General features: G+C 43.9%; 1 pseudogene; it reads right to left on the bottom strand.

The window, feature by feature from the left end:
- LOC109444876 (polyadenylate-binding protein-interacting protein 1) lies at positions 1-887 on the bottom strand (annotated as a pseudogene).
- Between the last annotated feature and the right edge of the window lie 6937 nt (positions 888-7824).

The raw sequence follows: 7824 nt of genomic DNA on the forward strand, positions 1-7824 counted from the left end.
ACAGTGTTAAAATTAAAGTTGTATACACTAGTAACATAACATCCTTAATTTGGTATGAGTGTGACACAATTTCTTGCTTTCTGTGTTCTGCTAAATCACCATAAACTAAACTGCTTTATAAAACTGATTATGTTGAAATGTAGCTTTACTGTTTTCACTTGTGCTCTGACTCCAAACAACACGTCCCATAAGCTTCTTCTATCTGAGTCCATCTCATCATTAATATCAATCATCCAAGTATGGACCACCAGCCCCTGATAAACCTGTTCCATTTTCTTCATAATCTGGAAAAAAAGTATTCTCTTTCAAGTAACTCTTGATATTTCTGTTGGTATTCTGGATCAGCTGCAGTGAAAGGAACACCAGCAGATGTATAAAATGTTGGTTCATTCATAAAATAGTTAGGATCATTTTCAGCTGTTGTTTCTCTGTATGCTGAGCTTACATGGGCTCTACTCCATTTACTTAAATGGAGTTCTACAAGCTTCAACAGCAACTGTTTTATAAGACATCTCTGCTGTAATTTGCATCTAGGACAACATTTTTAATTCTCTGAATAATTTTTTCCATATCAGTCTTTCCTTTTTTCCTTCCAGGAGTCTTCCTAAGCTGACCCTGTCAACTTCAGTAATTTTACTGCACAAATTATTAATAAGTTGTCATCCATAGGATTAGAAAAGAGGGTATTCAGCAACTCCCAAAGACCAACCTGAAGAATATCTGCTCTTGTAATCTGTCCATTTGTTCCTTTGGTCCATGTTAAGATAAAGTTCTCCCAGAAAGAGTACAAATGCATGGAGTTGTTTTTGAGTCACTTCATCCCCTTTTGCAGCTTGATCTTTAACTTCATGTTGAGTCACTTCAACCCCTTTTCCAGTTTGATCATAACGTCATCTACCAAAGATATGCCTTTGAAGTAGCAATTAATTGGCAGAAGTTACCACTCTGGGCAAATTTTCAGATGATTGGACAAGTAATTAATTACATAGGCGAGATCCCATGTAAGAGAAGTTTGGAACACATGTGGCCTGTTGATAGAGGAGTTCCACAAGTCCTTGCAACGCATCCTCTGTTGTAACCCAGCCATCCGGGGCCTCTGCAAACTGTTCAATTTCAGTTTCAAAACTGCCAGGAGGCTCTGTAAGATGATTCAAGAAGTCCTGAACATATTTGAGAGAGTGGGATAATCTTCACAACCATCCTTATAGGATTCTGTATAATTCGAAGAATAACCTGATAGGTAAAATTCAGGGTGTTCAGAGACAGCTTCGACATGCAACCACCTAGGGCTTAGCCATCACTGACTCTGAGTTCTGCTCTGGGATATTATCCTGTGAACTAGGTGGGCCCAACCTGTGAGGTGGTTCTCAGTAGAGAAGTGCAAGACCCAAATTTGTACTTCTTAATTCCTTCACCATTTTCTACCTGTCCCCTAACCCCCTCCCATCTATCACCCTAATACATCTAGTATCCGTCTGACATCATACATAGTTACTACAATATTATTTACTATATTTCTTATGCTATACCCTAGATCCCCTTTGTAACAACTAATTTGTACTTCTAAATCCCTTCCCCTTTTTCACCCACCCCCCAAACCCCATCCCATCTGGCAACAGTCATGACGTTTTCTGTATCCATGAGTCTGTTTCTGTTTTGTTTATTTATTTTGTTCTTTAGATTTGCATATAAGCAAAATCACATTGCATCTGTCTTCTCTGACATCCTGCACTCAGTACAATACTCTCCAGGTCCATCCATGCAGCCACAGATGGCAAAAACCCATTCCCTTCCATGGCTATAGCATTTTTAGTTTCTTCATATAAATAGCCAGAAGTGGGATTACTAAGTCCTTCTTTGTCTCTTGTTATTGCCTTTGTTTTAAATTCTATTTTGTCTGGTTTAAGTATTGCTACTCCAGATTTTTGTTTGTTTGTTTCCATTTTCATGAAATATCCTTTTCTTTCCGTTTACTTTCAGTCTGGGTGTGTCTTTCAATCTAAAGTGAGTCTCTTATAGGCAGCATATGTAAAGATCTTGTTTTCTTATCCATTCAGCCACCTATGTCTTTTGATTGGAGCATTTAATCCATTTATGTTGAAAGTAATTGTTGATGGATAGATATGTAGCTATCACCATTTTATTATTCACACTTTTGATTCTTTTTCTTTTTCATCTTAAAGAAGTCTCTCTAACATTCCTTGTAATACTGGTTTGGTGGTGACGAACTCCCTTAGCTTTTTCTTATCTGGGAAGCTCTTTAGCTGTCCTTCTATTTTAAATAATAGCCTTGCCAGGAAGAGTAGTCTTGGTTATAGGTCCTTGTTTTTCATCACTTTGAATATTTCATGCCAATCCCCTCTGGCTTGCAGTTTCTGTTGAGAAATCAGCTGACAGTCTTGGAGCTCCCTTATAAGTTATCAGTTGCCTTTCTCTTGTTACTTTTAGGCTTCTCTCTTTGTCTTTAACCTTTGCCATTTTAATTATTAATATAATGTGTCTTGGTGTGGGCCTGTTTGGGTTCATCTTGTTTGAGACTCTCTGTGCTTCCTGGACTCTATTTCCTTCTCCAGGTTAGCAAAGTTTTCAATCATTATTTTTTCAAACAGGTTTCCAATCCCTTGCTTTCTCTTTTCCCCCATGATGTGAATTTTGTTATGATTGTTGTTGTCCCAGAGGTCTCTTAAACTATCCTCATTTTTTTTTTTAATTCCTTGTTCTTTTTGCTGTTTTGATTGGGTATTTTATACTGCCTTGTCTTCCAAATCACTGATTCAGTCCTCTGACTCATCTAGTTTGCTGGTGATTCATTCCTTCTAGTGCATTTTCATCTAGGTTTTTCTATTCCTCACTTCTGACTGGTTCTTTTTCATGGCTTCTATGTCCTTTTTTGTGATTCCTATCTCTTTGTTGAAGTTTTCACTAAGATCCTTGAGCACCCCTGTAGTCAGTGTTTTGAACTCTGTCTCTCGTAGGACACTTACTTCCATGTTGTTTAGTTCTTTTTCTGGGGTTTTCTCCTGTTCTTTCATTTGGGATGCATTTCTCTGTTTTCTCATTTTGGCTGCCTCTCTGTGCTTGTTTCTATGTATTAGGTAGATCTGCTATGTGTCCCAGTCTTGGTCAGATGGTCTTATGTAGTAGGTGTCCTGCATGGCTATGGCACAGTCTCCCTGGTCACCTGCTCTGGGTGCTCAAAGAGTGTCCCTTATGTGGGTTGTGTGTGCCCTCCTATTATAGTTGAGACTTGATTGCTATTGACATATCAATGGGTGCAATTGACACTCAGGCTGACTGGCTGTGGGGTTTAGCCATATCCACAGCCTACAGACTACTGTGTGGGGGGCTTACCCCACTGAGTAGGATTCGCTCCAATGGGCTCTGGTGCCTATTGAGACCAGCCTTTGGGTGTGCCACTTGTGAGGCTTAATTGGGTGATGCCAACTTCTAAGTATGTTGGTTCTGAGGCCTGTTGAAAGGGATCCCAGTGCAGGCCTGGGTCACCCACTGCCTGTGACCAGCTGGAACTACCTGGTAGGAGCTACAAAGTGATCCACAGTTGTTCACTGCTTGAGCTAAACCTGGAGGCATGTGGGAGAGGCCATGCTGCAAACCAACGATGGCTGCTACCATACCAGGCCTAGGGCAGCTCCTCAAAAGGCCAGGACACCCTGAGGCCCGTTGCCACCTGCCAGTTCCTGTAAGGCTCAGCTGCTGATAAAGCTTTGTACAGTATGTGAGTTGGGTGAGGCAGGGTCTCAGGGAGTCACTAGAGTGGGAAGAGTTGTTTTCACCAAGTTAATGTAGATTCTGGTTTGGTGCCAGTGCTGAGCCTGGAGCTACTCAGCAATAGCCTCAGAGCACACAGAGGCTGGTCATCACCTACTGGGGCCCAAAAATCTGAGAGAAAAAAGAGTAATGCAAGCAGGGCTGGCCACTCTCCAAAACAAAGTACCTCTGGCAGGGGAGTTGGGTAGGGTGAGGTCCCAGTGAGTCATCAGGGTGGAGCAAGCAGAGCTCACCAGACCAATTCAGATTCAGATTTGGCCATGTGGGAAAGGGCTCAACACAGGAAAGATGGCACCTACCTGCCAGCTGCACAGAAAGAGAACTCCACACAGAGAAAAATGTCTCACAGCCACACAGCTCAGTCTCTCTCTGTAAGTTTCCAATGCCCCAAGTCACTGTCCCTCTGCCAGAACCTAAGGTGAGTGCCTGTGAGCAAGTGAGTATGTGCACAGGCCTTTAAGAGGCTGTCTGTGTTTCCCACAGCCTTCTATCCCACCTGGATGGTCAGAATCTCCACTGTTTTTCAAGCCAGAGGGTGTGGGGTATCTTCTTTCTGGCACTGGTAATCTGGGTTGGGGAGCCTGGTGTAGAGCTGGTATCCCTTGTTCTTCCAGGGCTACCTCCATGGCCAGAATATCCTTCCTGATTCTCAACTGTCACACAGAGGTTTGGGGCCAGCCCATTCCGTGTCTCCAGCCCTCCTACCAGTCTCGATGTGGCTTTTTCTTTATATCCTTAGTTATAAAACTTCTGTTCAGCTAGACTGCAGATGGTTCTCCAGGTTGATTATTCTATAATTTAGTTGTAATTTTAATGTGTTCACGGAAAAAGACAAGCAGAGAGTTTGTCTACTCAGCCATGTTGGATCTCCTCTTCTGTGATATTTTTAACCAGTCCAGGTGGACCCTTCTTTAGGAATAATAAACCTGAGTGTCTCAGAATTACAGAGTTCTCAGCGTGTCCAAAGCGTATTATGGGAATTATTCCACCACAAAGACTAGAGAGACCTTCCCTACTTTTATGGATTCAGCTTGCTAAGGAGAATATACACAAGGCTTAGTTCAAAAAGACAAAGACACTCTCTTTTTATAGTAAATAAGTAGCCAAAAGGGCAGGGAAGGGAGGTGAAATACATCACAGCCAGGCCATCAGAATCCCCTGGTCTTACCATTACATGTGATGCTTTCAAATAGGTTCCTAGTACCTTAATTTTGAGGGGAAAGAGTAAAAGGAACCAGCCAATGTGTTTGCATGCTTAGTTTCTGCCTATGACACTGAACTCGAGAGAGCTGCGACCTTTGGAGAAACCAAAGATTGTTCAAATGACTCGTGAGAATAAATTAACTCAGTGCTCTTTGAAGACAAGTTGAAGTTTCCAAATTGTAAAGCAGAACCAGCAGCCACCAACATAGAAGGTCCATCACACAGATGAAGAAGAGCTAAAACACTGAAACTCAGCCTGAGGGACCTCCCCAACCCTGGGGCACAGGGCCAGTGGGGCTCCTTCAGAGTCAGCAAGGTCCTCATGACCAAACCAGCTTCTAAGCAACTGGCTTATTAACATCTGGAGATCTGGGCACATTTTTCCAAGCCTGGAGACCAGAGAAAAGGGGACATGAGGAGGGAGGCAGTTCCCAAGGCAGGGGGAGTCTACACTGTTGCCCCAGGAGAGGGCACTTCCCTCCCAAGATCCTGGGGTTTTCCACTTCAGCAGGGGAAGGTAACTCTGCTGAGGGCACAGAGAGATGACATCCCCGCAGTTTTGAATCAGAAACCCAGCAGGACAGAAGTGCCCCTTTCTTAGCCTAGGGAGAGCTAATTCCAGCCCCAGCACCCTTCACCTTCAGCAAAGCTGAAGCCAGACCAAGAAGTTACCGGGCGCTACAATAGGACATCAAAGCCGAGGTTGTGAGGGCCAGAACCAAGACTGGGCCCTGCTGGGAACTGTCCAGAGCTTTGGTCTCCAAGCCTGGCTGCCCTCCAAGTAGACAAACCACATGTCCCTCAGATTTTCTCTCCAAGTAATACCACCACTTTTCCCAAAGCAGAAACATTTCCCAGAGCCTTACAGGACTGGTATTTGCTCAGGGAGACTCGGTACCGGAAGGGGCCATTAAATAACTCACTCTTTAACTTTGTAAACTTCTTATGACTTAGCTGACTTAGTGACAAGTGAAACCACATTCTGACAGCAACTGCAAGTTCCCTACTACCCAGAGACTTCTCTTTTTTTTTTCCCTTGGGATACTCCCTCCTGCTAAATCACAGACCCACCCATCCTCAATCCCCCCAAGTAAAGACAGAGAGCACCACGGCACATTTTAACCTGTGAGATATGGGGAACACCTCTTCTCCTGAGAGCTTAAGACCAAGTAAAAGTTACTTCTTCCCCTTCACCTTGAATGCACTGAGGAACGCTCTGAACTGGACTCCACCAACACATAGGAAAGCAACCATGGGCAGTAACTCTGAGGGCATAGGCAGGACCAGCCAGCCCTACATACAGTAGTAAAGAAAGAAAAGCTACCTTGGTTTCCCTCCTTCCTCCCCATACATTCCCATTTGTCTTGCCTCTTTGTGTCTCAGCTGACAGTCACTTCAAATGTGGCCACTGAAGTGATTAGTTAGCACATGCTGACAGCCTGGCACCTTTCCTGGTCGTGTGTACATATTAAATGTGAGGGCTGAGCTCTCCACGTGGAAAATCCATTGACATCCAAAGGAAGGAGTTATCATGGTGGAGTTATTATGGATGTTGCATTAACAGTTTGGAGCAAAGGAGAGCCCATTCCTTCCACAAGCAAATGCCAGCCCAAGGCACTGGCACTGATAAAGCCCCTAGATGTTAGCAATACACAAGGTGGCAGACAGTGCCCCCAACCCCCACACACACATGCATTCCCACCCACACGCTGCTTGCCCTTTTCTGGCTGCCAGAAGCACAAGATCTGGGATTAAGTCAGGTCTCCTCAACCTCGAGGGCCACTTTCAAGATTTTGAATAATGATCCTCACGGACCGGGAAGGCTGCAGGTTTCTGTCATAAAAACACTTTGCAGAAAGCCTTGGAAATGGTGCAGGGACAACACACAAGTTGGGCTCATTATTTAAACTGAGAGACCAGGTTTGGGATCTTAGTGTTCTCGAAACAGAAAGGAAGTCACTTTTTCCCCCTTCATTTCTACTTTTGCCACAAAGCATTTTCAACAAAGCATAGAATCTCATTTCTTCAGAGGAAGAATGACTGGGAGACCAGCTGACCACTAGCTTCATGGTCTTGTTCATTCCTAGTTTCCCCAGAGGCAAGACGCCACGTGGGCTTATGGAGCTCCACTGGGGGAGTCCTCCCAGGCACAGACCCTATTTTCAAAATTTTTCATTGAAAAGAAAAATCTGTATGTTGTCGTCAAATCACTAAGTATTGAAATTTTCTAAAGAACAGACATGTGAAAAAAAGCAAACCCACACTACAGAGGCCCGCAGGGGAGCCAGGATGGGTGGCTTCATTGGGTGCAAGAGAGAGGTGACTTAGCTGGAGGTATCTGAGTTGCTCAACACCTAAAACCACTAAAAAATGAAACCATTCAACCATCCTCTCCCATTTTCATTTTCGAACTAAAAAAACTCCCACTGCTACCACCGCAGGACCTGCCTCTGTTCAGAAAGCCAATGAAAGAATGGATGACCTCACTTTCTCAAACAGGCGGGTCCTAAAGTGTTGTGTGCAAAACAAAACTTGAGTAAATCGATTCATATTTTAAATACCCTAGCAGAATAGCAATCTTGACGAGATCCTCTTTGCAAAGCAAAGAAGCCGTTTTCGTGATAACGCTGTGTTTTGTAAATAATTTTCAGGGAATTTTTGGTAGTCTACAAATGTCCTAGTATCAGCCTGGAGCCAGTCTTCTGAGCTGTCTGGGCGTCTTTGAAGACTGGTGGGGCAGACTTGTCATGAGCCTATTTGTATGAGACCAAGGACCTTCCTGCAAGAGACGTCATTGTAAGGTCTGAGGGAGCCTGTTCAAGCTTGACCCAA

The sequence above is a fragment of the Rhinolophus sinicus genome, linkage group LG09 (assembly GCF_036562045.2).
Source record: "Rhinolophus sinicus isolate RSC01 linkage group LG09, ASM3656204v1, whole genome shotgun sequence".
Lineage (NCBI taxonomy): Eukaryota > Metazoa > Chordata > Mammalia > Chiroptera > Rhinolophidae > Rhinolophus > Rhinolophus sinicus.